The sequence below is a fragment of the Oncorhynchus masou genome, chromosome 10 (assembly GCF_036934945.1).
Source record: "Oncorhynchus masou masou isolate Uvic2021 chromosome 10, UVic_Omas_1.1, whole genome shotgun sequence".
NCBI lineage: Eukaryota > Metazoa > Chordata > Actinopteri > Salmoniformes > Salmonidae > Oncorhynchus > Oncorhynchus masou.
In genome coordinates, this window is record NC_088221.1 from 20,477,149 (window position 1) to 20,492,457 (window position 15,309).

Below are 15,309 nucleotides of genomic sequence, written 5' to 3' on the forward strand. Positions count from 1 at the left end.
CCCTGACCTGACCCAAAATAATAAAGAAAACAAAGATAACTAAGGTCAGGGCGTGACAGAATATGTGTTGTTATTAGGCCTACTGTTAGCAGCTAAAAGCTATCAGATTCTTACTGGCAATAATCTCTCTCTCTCTCAATGATGTATGATTTCACTGTAAAACATTTCCATTTATTCATAAACGCCATCTGATTTCCACCACAAAGCATGACTGAGTAGTACCCAATTCTCTCTCTCCCTCTGCCCATGCCGCTGGACCAAAAGCTGAGAGGAAGTTTCAAAAGTAGCCTAATTTTGAGAGAGGAATCTTAACCAACCCCAATCAATGTCGCAGTCTGTGTCCAATATTCAGTGATTATTTTATTCAATCCATACGGTCGCTCTTTAGCTACAACCCCCCCTCTTTTATTCTCTCTTTCTTTCTCCCCACTCCTCACTTCTCTCAAAACACACATGCAAATATCTGTAAGGTCCCTCAGCAGAGCAGTGAATTTCAAACAGATTTAACCACAAAGATCAGAGAGGTTTTCCAATGTCTCGCAAAAAAGGACGCCTATAGGTAGATGGATAACAATTAAAAAAGCAGACACTGAATATCCCTTTGAGCATGGTGAAGTTATTAATTACACTTTGGATGGTGTATCAATACAACCAGTCATTACAAAGATACAGGTGTCCTTCCCAACCCTGTTCCCGGAGAGGATGGAAACCGCTCAGGGATTACACCATGAGGCCAATGTTGACTTTAAAACAGTTACAGAGTTTAATGGCTGTGATAAGAGAACTGAAGATGGATCAACAACATTGTAGTTACTCCACAATACTAACCTAATTGACAGAGTGAAAAAAGGAAGCCTGTACAGAATAAAAACTATTCTATAACATGCATCCTATTTTTAACATTGGCACTAAAGTTATACTGCAAAAAATGTGTCAAAGCAATTCACCCTTTGTCTTGAATACAAAGTGTTATGTTTGGGGCAAATCCAATACAACACATTACTGAGTACCACTCTCCATATTTTCAAGCATAGTGGTGGCTGCATCATGTTATGGGTATGCTTGTAATCGTTAAGGATCGTAATCGTTTGCTCCTGAGTTGCGCAGCGGTCTAAGGCACTGCATCTCAGCGCTAGAGGCGTCACTACAGTTCCTGGTTTGATTCCAGGCTGTTTCTAAATGGCTGTGATTGGGAGTCCCACAGGGTGGCGCACAATTGGACCAGCGTCGAACGGACTAGGGTTTGGCCGGGGTAGGCCGTCATTGAAAATAAGAATTTGTTCTTAACTGACTTGCCTAGTTAAATGAAGGTAACATTTAAAAAAAAACATTTGTTTAAAGGACTGGGGAGTTTTCAGGATAATAAAGAAATGGGATGGACCTAAGCACAGGCAAAATCCTAGAGGAAAACCTGGTTCAGTCCGCTTTCCACCAGACACTGAGGGATGAATTCACCTTTTGTTTTCACTAATTGTTTTGACTTCAATCTACTGGATGGCAAAACCTGAACATGTTTGTCTAGAAATGATCAACAACCAATTTGACAGAACTTAAAGCATTTGGAAATAATAGGCAAATGTTGCACAATACAGGTGTGAAAAGCTCTTAGAGATTTACCCAGAAACACTCACAGCTGTAATCACTGCCCAAGGTCTACAACATATTGACTCTGCGGTGTGAATACCTATGTAAATTAGATATTTCTGTATTTAATTTTCAATAAATATGCAAACATTTCTAAAAACTTGCTTTCACTCTGTCATTATGGGGTATTGTGTGTAGATTGGTGAGAAAACTCAATTTTGAATTCAGGCTGTAACACAACAAAATGTGGAATAATAATTGGTATGAATATTTTCTGAAGGCACTGTGCCTGGTTCGAACATACATCCTTTGGTCTGATCTTATCCACATTCTGATTGAGCCCACATTGTCAGACAGGTCTAGACCATTAAAAGACACATTGTGATCAGATCTTCTTGACCAACTCTGGAGGTATTCGGGCATGCATGGTGTCAGGATATTGTAGAAGTGTAGACGGATCTGGACAGTGAAGCCATAGCCTTCTAAAATTATTGACAGGTGGCACAATTGAGAGGGTGAGCTAAAAATACATTTTTAACAAGGCTGTGCTGCGGTCATAGGTCATAGGTCATAGGTACGAGGCAGAGCTGAGTACCGTAGATCCGTACAGCCATGCTAAAAAAATAATTGTTTTGCACAACCTTGAGTGTACAATTGCTTTTCTACAATGGGTTACCAATTAAATAAAAATGTTATTTTGATAAATGTATTCATAAGCTACTATTTCATCTGTCCAATGGTTGCTAGCCAAGCCAGCTGACCGTTCATTTTTTGGGGGTTAGGTTGCCAGAGACGCGACCCTTTTGTGAAGTATTTTTGTTCAATATCTATGGACGCAACCCAATAACTGGTTCTAACTGTTCCGTTGCCATGCTGACTGGCAACGCTCTTATCTCATGCTTGCTAGATAGCCAACTACGGCTAACACAGTCACGTCAAACCGTGCAACTCGAATAACAGCAAAGTAGCTGCATTTCATCAAGGGGAAATAATGTCCAGATGCTTTTTACAGTGTAAATCAAATGAATGAATTCGCTAGCTGGGCTGATAGGACAGTGGATGCTCAGGGATTTCTCCGATGGAACAGAAAACAAAATGCCAATTTTTGCATCATAGGCTTACCCGTATTAAACATAATTTTTAGTATGGCTTAGAGAGCGTATCAACCAATCACAATGCTTGTTTTGACCCACCCATTGTAGAATTCAGAGGTGGACCTGGGAGAAGCAAAGGAGGACTTGGTTCTTTGAGACAGATATCATGTCATTAGAGTGAATGGCCTACAGCGAGAGGGAATTTTCAGCTGTGGTAGATCTGTACTCACTGGTCAGATGTAAAGACCACCTTGAAAGACAACTAATATTGAAATAGGACATTTGAAGAGTTCCAAAACCATGACAGTATTTAAAACTTGCATACGTGTGTGCGCACACGGGTGTCTGTGTGTTTACGTACCTATGGACTACAGTGTTTAAACAGGACATTCCACAGCCAGGAATAAGGATAACATTCCCTGCATGCACAGCTATTGGGGGACTGACCACGGACACCCCAATAACCACCAACCTACAGGCCACTTTCACAGTAACACACACACACACAAGCATGTTGCCACATATAGTGAGAGGTTGTTTACACAGTCCATATGGAATAGTAAGCTAGACATTTTTAGCAGTCGTTGGCCACTTGTGCACTTGACCACTTAGGATATTACTTTTTCATGACATTGGTCAGTGTGTGTAATTATGAAAGAACTTGATCGGTGTAAGTACAATGGTGATGCTCCACTTACCCTTCCAATAAGAGTTAGAGATCTTCTGCTTTATTGCTTATCCCTCTCCAATTCATTTCGGTCTGGAAACTTTCGGTCTGGGCTTGTGCACAAATGGGAAGACAAATGGAGGACCTGGTAGCTGGCCTCTGCCTGTCTGTTGCTCATTCATGTTTCATAGTTCACCTCTGTCTTCTTGACAGGTCATCGCCGAGGGTGTATGCATGTGTGTACCCTTACAAAAGAAAAACATGCAAAACAGAAAATTGGATATTGTAATGGGTGTCGTCTGGGGAAGGAGAGGAAGACCAAAGTGCAGCGTGGTAAGTGTTCATCATTTTAATTAAAGAAAGCACTGAACACTGAATCAATACAAAAATAACAAAATGAATGAAACAAAACATTCCCGTCTGGTGACATACACACGTAACACAAAGACAGAAAATAAACACCCACAAAACACAGGTGGAAAAAGGCTACATAAGTATGATTCTCAATCAGGGACAACAATTGACAGCTGCCTCTGAATGAGAACCATACTAGTCCGAACTCAAAAACCAACATAGAAAAACAAACAGACTGCCCACCCCAACTCACGCCATGACCATACTAAAACAAAGACAAAAACAAAGGAACTAAGGTCAGAAGGTGACAGATATGGAGTTTCACAGGCTGTGCCTGGTGCACATAAGAATAACTGGACTGATAAACATTGTCAACATTCTATAAATATTTATTACACTATAAAACAGATGGGTTGAAAGAGGTTAAAATACAGACCATGCTAAAAATGTTATTAAAACAACAAAAACCTTTCCTGCAGAGCATATAGCATGTTGACCTCTTCCAAGCATTTTTTGGCCAATGTTCAAACAGACCACCTTTCAAGACACAAAAAAAACTATTCAGGAAAACTATATTTATTAAAATGGTGCCAGAAGAAATTGGCAGCATTTTTACGGGCGCTTAACCAATTGTGCTATTATCAAATCAAATCAAATGCATTTATATAACCCTTCTTACATCAGCTGATATATCAAAGTGCTGTACAGAAACCCAGCCTAAAACCCCAAACAGCAAGCAATGCAGGTGTAGACGCACGGTTGCTAGGAAAAACTCCATAGAAAGGCCAAAACCTAGGAAGAAACCAAGAGAGGAACCAGGCTATGAGGGGTGGCCAGTCCTCTTCTGGCTGTGCCTGGTGGAGATTATAACACAACATGGCCAAGATGTTCAAATGTTCATAAATGACCAGCATGGTATAATAATAATAATAATCACAGTAGTTGTATAGGATGCAACAAGTCAGCACCTCAGGAGTAAATGTCAGTTGGCTTTTCATAGCCAATCATTGAGAGTATCTCTACCGCTCCTGCTGTCTCTAGAGAGTTGAAAAAAGCAGGTCTGGGACAGGTAGCACGTCCGGTGAACAGGTCGCCTAAGACAACGCTACAGGGAGACAGGATGGACAGCTGATCGTCCTCGCAGTGGTAGACCACGTGTAACAACACCTGCACATGATCGGTACATCACACCTGCGGGACAGGTACAGTATGGCAACAACAACTGCCCCAGTTACACCAGTATCCCTCCATCAGTACTCAGACTGTCTGCAATAGGCTGAGAGAGGATGGACTGGGGGCTTGTAGGCCTGTTGTAAGGCAGGTCCTCACCAGACATCACTGGCAACAACGTCGCCTATGGGCACAAACCCACTGCCGCTGGACCAGACAGGACTGGCAAAATGTGTTCTTCACTGACGAGCAGCGGTTTTGTCTCAGTATGGGTGATGGTCAGATTCGTGTTTGGCCCAGCGTCGTCCGGGTTAGGAGAGGGTTTGGCCGGCTGGGATGTCCTTGTCCCATCATGCACTTGCACTTGCGACTCCTATGGCGGGCTGGGCACCGTGCATGCTGACACAGGTGCATGGTGTTTCCTCCGACACATTGGTGCGGCTGGCTTCCGGATTAAGTGGGCATTGTGTCAAGAAGCAGTGTGGCTTGGCTGGGTTGTGTTTTGGAGGAGGCACGGCTCTTGACATTCGGAAAACCACATGTCTGACTTGTGAAAAAAATGTAAAGTTTTTTCCAAATGACATTCATCAAGTGATTTGTTCGCATGTAAAAAAATCTATGTGAAACTTCATACGTGTCTTTTTTTCTTCATCGTGAATCTTTTTTTTCACGTGATTTGTAAACCACATGTTGTTTCTAACAAGCTTTTTCACACATGATTTTTGCACATGTTTCTTTTCGTGTGTTTTTTGTAAGGGTGTTTATGTGTGTGCCAGAGAAACAATAACAGCAGCCATTTTCAGAGTGCCTATTTATTCTCAGTAGCATTTGCTTGGCAGGGCCTGGGTACACAAACTAAAAACACAGTAAAAGTAAACATTTTTAGGGTGTGTGTAAAGGATGTGAAAATATAAAGTCTCACCCTCTCTACAGAACCGTATGTTGACCAAGCGTATGTTGGCTACTTGTTAAAATGCTCATATATTTGCTTGTTGCTTCATGTGTTTTCCTTCCACCATAGCCACAACGTTCAAAAGGAATGTCAAATATAGAATAAATATAGATTATTTACATTATATAGAAACGACCACATTAACCATTTCAGAGGAAGGGGGTTGCTGACTGACACTCTCTTCCTGTCTGGTGTGAACTGAGGACTCATCAGACAGTGACAGGTTTACTTTGAAGGGGATCAAACACACACATACACACGGACACACGCTTGCACCACACACACACACTCTCTTCCCAGAGTCTTAAAACAATCCCGGTGAAGGATGACAGTTTGACTTTGAGGCGGATTAAGTATGATCTGTTTGCCCAGGCCAGTCCAGAGCCCCACACAGAAAAACATCAATGGTGTACCTTTAACTCTGAAAGTGTCAAATGTACACTATTTTCAGTGAACATATGAGTCACACTGTACGGGTGTTAAAATAACACTTCTGAACGTGTTCAAGATTTTACTATGTTGCAGTGTTCCTCGTTTTACTCTTAAGAATGAGAATATCGTGCTATTCACCCACTATTTGTTGGGTGTGGAGATCAAAGAAATTAAAGTGTGGTGGAAGTGTGTCTACAGATACGCCATATTCTGACCTTGATTTAATTCCCTCATCATTCCACCACCTTTAAGCGTGATGAAATGATCAATAAGGTCGAGCAACCTGTGGGTTCCAAGTGGAACAACATCTACTCTCTTTCTTTCTGATAGAAATAACATGCACTGTAATTTACAAAGCTAACATGGAATTGTTTTAAGATGGTCATACCAAGGATCATTTAGCTGTTTGATTTGGAGTTTTAGGACCCCTTAAGGTATCAAATTTTTAATTTTTTTTAAATTATTTGATGACAATTTTAATTTGTCGTTATTGCTGTTAGTCCATAGAAAAACATTGAATAACAGCTTCAAACATGGATAAACAGATAGTCAACAACAAAAAATCTAAAGGACGTTTGTTCTGAAGTGTCTTGTCTATATCTGAGCGATATAAGAAAGATCAGGAAACATGTATTTAACTCCTTATTTTAGGCACTAAACTATCTCCATGTACACTGCGTATACAAAACATCAAGGACATCTGCTCTTTCCATGACAGACTGACCAGGTGAATCCAGGTGAAAGCAATGCTCCCTTATTGATGTCCCTTGTTAATGTTAAATCCACTTCAATCAGTGTAGATGAGAGGTTAAAGAAGGATTTTTAAGCCTTGAGAAAATTGAGACATGGATTGTGTATGTGTGTCATTCAGAGAGTGAATAGGCAAGACAAAAAATGTAAATCTCTTTCAACGTGGTATGATAGTAGGTGCCAGGCACACCGGTTTGTGTCTAGAACTGCAACGCTGCTGGGTTTTTCACACTCAACAGTTTCCCGTGTGTATCATGAATGGTCCACCAACCAAAGGTCTACCACTCAAAGGACATCCAGCCAACTGTGGGAAGCATTGGAGACAACATGGGCCAGCAGTCCTTTTATCTACCAATCGATGCTGAAAATGAGATTAATATGTTTGTGCATGACATCAGCAGCCTGGGGGTCCAAAATAACATAACTTGTGTATTTTAACGGCAATAAACCCATCCATTTAAAAATGAATTTATTACATGTCAGTCTAGCAAACCAGGCAACTAAAAGCAACTTTCTAAACAATGTTTTGGTTAGTTTCTAGCTTGTTAGCTGGCTGGCCAGTTTAAATAATGATCATATCATAGCTGACAACATCTTCATTTGAGCTAATTTCTATTCATTATTACAGGAAAATAAACTAACAACACTATCATTATTTACAAGTTAATGGCAAGATAATTAAAGAAAATAGCTGACTGTTGAGTGTGATGAAAATAAAATCAGGGCATTCTACCAGAGGATTCTAGAACTTGGACACTGTCTCATTGGCCTAACGTTATATCCTAATTTGACTTTGGTGCAGGTCATGTTCTTCACATTACCGTCTCTGGTAAACACACACTATATCAAATAAAATCTGTTTATTTGTCACATGAACAGGACACAGACGGTGTAAATGTTACAGTGAAATGTTTACTTATATAGGGGAGTCTTTTGTTTAGACATGTAGCTAGCTAGCTAAACAATGATCCATAATCCCAACTCATAACGTTACTACCCTGCATGAATCTGCAGGAAGCTAAAGCTAACCAACTAGGTTTAATGTTAGCTAGCTAGCTAACATTAGGCTATAACTAGCAATGCAAATGGCTTTATGAGATATAAATAATATTACTCCACAGATCATACACATAATGCTAGACACGTTTAACTTGCACTGAAAATGTATAAGATCTGAAAATGTAGCTAGCTAGACTCGCTTACCCATATACATGGAGGAACGCTTCTTCCTCTCTGTCATGGATGCCACGGTTGCCGTGGAAGATGTAATCCGGAGACAGGTGTTCTCTTATTGACTCCCTCCGCATATTTGCAATCAAACGCCAGAATGTTCTAAATCTCCTTAGCTATCATTCTCTGCTTCCACCAGGTATTCCACTGATTTCTAAAAACTTTTGCAGTTATTTGTGATATATAAAAAAAAAAAGCTGCGTTAGAAATGATTACCTACACATAATGAGCAGCTCATGTTATAGACAGAAGCATGCTACATGGCAGACCTATCCGAACTCGTCTCTCGGCATATCCGGCCAATCCAATCAGGGCTAGCGTGAAGGCTCCTGGCTTTTTCTGTGGCTAGAGCAACTAGGCTTGTAAACAATTGTATTTGTATTTACAGATGGAATTTAAATGTGTGATTAAGGCACATGAAAGTTCACATGTTCCAGAAGGCATTTCTGCCAAAAAATACATAAAAAAAGGTTTATGTTCAAATGCCTCTCCTGTGCATTTGAACATGTGACATGCGACATATGCCTAGTTTCCTGAAACTACTCCCATTTAGAGGTATTGCTTTAGATAAATGTACTGAAAGCCATACTGAATGAAAACGCCATAAGAAAATCTGTTTGCCAGCAAGTTGGAGGGTTTTCAACTGTTTAATTAACATTTTACTGCAGTGGGCTAAATCAGAGTCACACAGAGTGTTTCTTGGTAGTTTTAAACAACTCTACATTGCAACATACGTATACACCACACACACATGGTTATGGGCTTAAAAAATAAGACCTGTACCATGTCAGATATAGAGTTGCAATGTATTACATTTTGAGTTTACATCCCAGAATTACACTTTATTTACGTACATCACAGATGACTGAAATATAACAAAGCCGTTTGACATAGAAACACTGGCTGTTCTGCATAATAAAAAAAGTGTATTAATTATGAAATTATGAAAAATATTATTAACATTACAGCCATGATGCCATGGAGGGTGATTTGGTCCTTTGACGGCAGGAAATGGCTACATGTATTCAACACACGTAAGGGAACCATGTCTGTAAAACCCATTACTCACCTGCATAAGGTAAGTCTGAATACCCACTACTGAGACGCTTTTAGGAAAGGTTTGCATAGGGAAGGTGTACATTTCTGTCTGAATCGGGCCCATGGGGAATAGGTCACTCCACTCATACAGACTGATGTCTGTGAAAAGTGAATGGGGCCCTAATACCATCTTAATGAGAGGAGAGAAGGAAGAGAAAACACACAAATGTATGCAAGTCACCAAGGTTCCCACACAAACAGGCAAACATTGCACCCAGGAGAAGATGGCAGATTGTGTTTTTTTTGTTTGTTTACGTGCATTGTATGTAACTATTTTTTTAAACTTATTTTGTGCATAATGTTGCCCGTAATGTCTCTTATGACCGAAAATAAATTCTAGACATCAGGACTGCGATTACTCACCGTGGACTAGCAGAATCCCTTTTTTCCTTTCACGACTCTGACGAGCCCGACGCGAAGGATACACTGCTTCCATGGGAAGAGAAGAAAAAGCAGAGAAAGAGGGGCCGAAGATTGTGCTGCCTTCTGAGAATTCGTAGGCGATCTCTCCATCCTGCTAGCATATGTGCAATCTTTGGACAATAAAATCGACGAGTTACACAAAAGATTAAACTACCAATGAGACATTAAAAACTGTAACATCTGATGCTTCACGGAGTCGTGGCTGAACGACAACAACATCAACAGACATTTTGCTGGTTATACGATGCACCGGCAGGATAGAACAGCGGCATCTTGTAAGACAAGGGGCAGCGGTCTATGTATTTTTGTAAACAACAGCTGGTGCACAATATTGAGCTATTGCTCGACTGAGTGTCTCATGATAAGCTGTAGACCACACTACCTACCGAGAGAGTTTTCATCTGTATTCTTTGTAGCTGTTTACATACCACCACAGTCAGAGATAGCAGTGAATGGGGCGGCAGGTAGCCTAGTGGTTAGAGGGTTGGGCTAGTAACTGAAAGGTTGCTAGATCGAATACCCAAGCTGACAAGGTAAAAATCTGTTTTTCTGCCCCTGAACAAGGCAGTTGTTCCTAGGACTTCATTGTCAATAAGAATTTGTTCTTAACTGACTTGCCTAGTTAAAAACGTCTTGCGGATCAGTGGGACGCTAGCGTCTCATCTCGACAACTTCCGGTGAAATTGCAGAGCACGAAATTCAAATGACAGAAATAGTCATATTTAACATACATGAAAATACAAATGTCATACATCAATTAAAAGCTTAACTTCTTGTTAATCCAGCTGCTGTGTCAGATTTCGAAAAGGCTTTACGGCAAAAGCACACCATGAGATTATCTGAGGACAGTGCCCATCACACAAAAGCATTAAAAACATTTTCCACCCTGGCAGATGCGCCACGAAAGTCAGAAATAGTTAAAAAACAAATCCCTTACCTTTGAAGATCTTCTTCTGTTGGCACTCCAAAAGGTCCCAGCCACATCACAAATGGTCATTTTGTTTGATAAAGTCCATCTTCATGTCCCCCAAAACTCAGTTTAGCTGACCCACGTCATTCAATAATTCACTGGTTTCCCTCCTTCAAAATGCATACAAGATGAATCCCAAATGTTGAATCCCAAACCAATACACTTCTCCAAACAAGTCAAACAATGTTTATAATTAAACCACAGGTACCATAATATGTAAATAAACGATCAAATTTAAGACGGAGAATCGTTATTGTCATTAAACAACAAAGCATTCACTAGAACCTATAAAAAACACTACAGCCAAAATGGGAGCCACTTAGAAAAACTACAAATTCTTGCTAATTTTTCCAAAAACAAGCCTGAAACTATTTCTAAAGACTATTGACATCTAATGGAAGCCATAGGAACTGCAATCTGGGAGGTGTTCCCTTCATTAAAGATGAAAGCCAAAGGAATCAATGGTGGCTTGAATTTCTTTTTCTTCTGGATGGTGTGTCCTCGGGTTTTCGGTTGCCATATCAGTTCTGTTATACACACAGACATTATTTTAACAGTTTTAGGGTTTTCTATCCAAATCTACCAATTATATGCATATCCTAGGTTCTAGGCCTGAGTAACAGGCAGTTTACTTAAGGCACGCTTGTCATCCAGACATCAAAATACTGCCCCCTAGCCCAAAGAGGTTTTAAATAAAGGTAAAATAAATCAAGGTAAAATAATTCTGCCATAAGAAAATGCTCACCCAGAGGTGGCACTCCTAATAGCCGGGGACTTTAATGCAGGGAAACTTAAATCAGTTTTACCAAATTCCTATCAGCATGTTAAATGTGCAACCAGAGGACAAATAACTCTGGGCCACCTATACTCCACACACAGAGACGCATACAAAGCTCTCCCTCGCCCTCCATTTGGCAAATCTGACCATAATATCCTCTTGATTCCTGCTTACAAGCAAAACTTAAAGCAAGAAGCACCAGTGACTAGATCAATAAAAAAGGGGTCAGAGGAAGCAGATACAAACAGGACTGTTTTGCTAGCACAGACTGGAATATGTTCCAGGATTCCTCCGATGGCATTGACGAGTACACCACATCAGTCATTGGCTTCATCAATAAGAACATCGATGACGTCGTCCCCACAGTAACTGTACGTACATAACCCCAACCAGAAGCCATGGACTACAGGCAGCATCCGCACTGAACTAAAAGCTAGAGCTGCCGCTTTCAAAGAGCGGAAGCTTATAAGAAATCACACTACGCCCACCGACGAACCATCAAACAGGCAAAGCGTCAATACAGGACTTAGATCGAATCGTACTACAATGGCTCTGATGCTCGTTGGATGTGGCAGGGCTTGCAAACCATTACAGACTACAAGGGAAGCACAGCTGAGAGCTGCCCAGTGAAAAGAGCCTACCAGACGAGCTAAATTACTTCTATGCTCGCTCGAGGCAAATAAAACTGAAAAATGCATGAGAGCACCAGCTGTTCCGAAAGACTGTGTGATTATGCTCTCCGCAGCCGATGGCCGGAATGCCAGGACGTGTACCGCGAGCATGCGCTGACCAACTGGCAAGTGTCTTCACTGACATTTTCAAACTCTCCCTGTCCGGGTCTGTAATATCAACATGTTTAAAGCAGACCACCATAGTCCCTGTGCCCAAGAACGCTAAGGTAACCTACCTAAATGACTACCGAACCGTAGCACTCACGTCTGTAGCCATGAAGTGCTTTGAAAGGATGGTCAGAGCTCACATCAACACCATCATCCCAGAAACCCAAGAACCACTCCAATTCCCATACCGCCTCAACAGATTATACCACCGCACAGATGATGCAATCTCTATTGCACTCCACACTGCCCTTTCCCACTTGGACAAAAGGAACACATATGTGAGAATGCTATTCATTGACTGCAGCTCAGCTTCAATACCATAGTACCCTCAAAGCTCATCAAAAAGCTAAGGACCGTGGGACTAAACACCTCCCTCTGCAACTGGATCCTGGACTTCCTGACGGGCCGTCCCCAGGTGATAAACAACATATCCATCACACTGATCCTCAACACAGGGGCCCCTCAGGTGTGCTTGCTCAGTCCCATCCCTGTTCACTCATAACTGCATGGCCAGGCACGACTCCAACACCATCATTAAATTTGCCGCTGACACAACAGTGGTAGGCCTGATCACCGACAACGACGAGACAGCCTATAGGGAGGAGGTCAGAGACGTGGCTGTGTGGTGCCAGGACAACAACCTCTCCCTCAACATGATCAAGACAAAGGAGATGACTGTGGACTATAGGAAAAAGAGAACCGAGCATGCCCCCATTGTCATTGATGGGGCTGCAGGGAAGCAGGTTGAGAGCTTCAAGTTCCTTGGTGTCTACATCACCAACAAACTATCAAGGTCCAATCAAACAAAGACAGTCGTGAAGAGGGCACGACAAAACCTATTCTCCCTAGGGAGACTAAAAATATTTGGCATGGGTCCTCAGAACTTCAAAAGTTTCTACTGGTTGCATCACTGCCTGGTATGGCAGCTGCTCAGCCTCCGACCGCAAGGCGCTACAGAGGGTAGTGCGAATGGCCCAGTACATCACTGTAGCCAAGCTTCCTGCCGACCAGGACCTCTATACCAGGCGGTGCTAGAGGAAGGCCCTTATAATTGTGAAAGACTCCAGTCACCCTAGTCATAGACTGTTCTCTCTCCTACCGCATGGCAAGCGGTACCGGAGTGCCAAGTCTTGGTCCAAGAGGCTTCAAAACAGCTTCTACCCCCAAGCCACAAGACACCTGAACATCTTGTCAAATGGCTACCCAGACTATTTGCAGTGCCCCCCCTCTCTCACCCCCTCTTTACACCACTGCTACTCTCTGTTGTCATCTATGCATAGTCCCTTTAATAACTATATCTACATGTACATACTACCTCAACTAACCGGTGCCCCCACACATTGACTCTGTATCAGTACCCCCTGCATATAGTCTCGCTATTGTTATTTTACTGCTGCTCTTTAATTACTTGTTACTTTTATCTCTTATTCTTATCTGTATTTTTTTAAACTTCATTGTTGGTTATCCTGATGTATTCGGCGCATGTGACTAATAACATTTGATTTGATTTGAAACAGGCACATAAACACACACATACACACACTCATACACACGCCTACTCTCATCACCAAGGTACACACACACACACACACACACACACACACACACACACACACACACACACACACACACACACACACACACACACACACACACACACACACACACACACACACACACACGGAGGTGCAAAAACTCAATGTTCAGCCAAGTGCTACAGAGGGATTGTCCCATCATCGGTCTCTCATGAAAAGTGCTCTTTCCATCCCCTTAGGTCTTAGCAGGGCAAGCCCTGAGTTGTCACATTAGATTATGTACTCTGTACATTTAAGAGACAAGCATGTGTTTTTGCCAGGGGTACATATTTAGTCATATGAATGCTCTGTATTCAGTGGCTTTTAGAGACCGTGGGTTTGGAAATTAGAAACAGACTGGAGTCAACAATATAGCTTGATCTATTCTGTATGGTCCAAAACATAATTAATTAATTAATATTCAACAACATGTTATTACACTCCTAGATTACACACCACATATAGATTCAGCCCATTCACCCCTCCAGTTGCTGCCCTCAGCATAGGCGTCTGGTGTTTTCTCATGTGTTCAGTCCTGGTAGAGAAAATGACAACATATGTCCAGCAGCTCCTGAGGCAGTCTGAGGGCTAGATTTAGGTTTGATGAATCAGTGTCTTTGATGAATCAGCTCCTTTCTTTTCTTTGATAAATCTGCCCCATATATACTCTTATCTTCTCCCAACCATAAATACATGACCCATACAGATTAAGGTCCCTAATTTGATCACCCTGTTGCAGAACAACATTGCTGAAATGAAGAACATGCAAAACGTTTGAAAAGGCTTCTGAAGTTTGTAATTGCAACTGAAATTTCAGACTGTATCAATGCATCAACCCCTACAAAAACGTCCATTAAATATAATCATCATAATAATTCACATTTCCTCTTGCTGCAGGATTATTTTCCTGCTGTAGCAAAGTGGCTAAAATTAAGATCCTACATTTGTATGTAGTCCTTTTTCCCCTCAACAACACACCTGCCCCATATCGTACTGTACTCTATGTATTCCTCTCTCCCCTTAACCCCAAATACCTGACACATAGTGCAGGATATGTGCCCTAAACCAAAACTCAAAATACCTGCCACATCTGTACTACTCAAAATGCCTGGTCCATATGTGTTCGCCTCAACCCCAAATACCTGCCTCATTCAGCACCACATGGCAAGTGTACGGATGGATGCTTGGGATATATGTGGGTCATTCTGTTTTCACACAGGGATGCTGTCTGACCTGGCGGCCAGTGAAAGTGTTCCCAACTGGGCTAGAAATGTGGAAGATGTCTGGCTATTGGGCCACAGTTTGGGCCCTGATGTTGCTTACGATAACCCACCTGTTATGTCGGAGCCAGTGAAATTGATATTGTGTTTACTAGTAACATCATAGAGAAATAG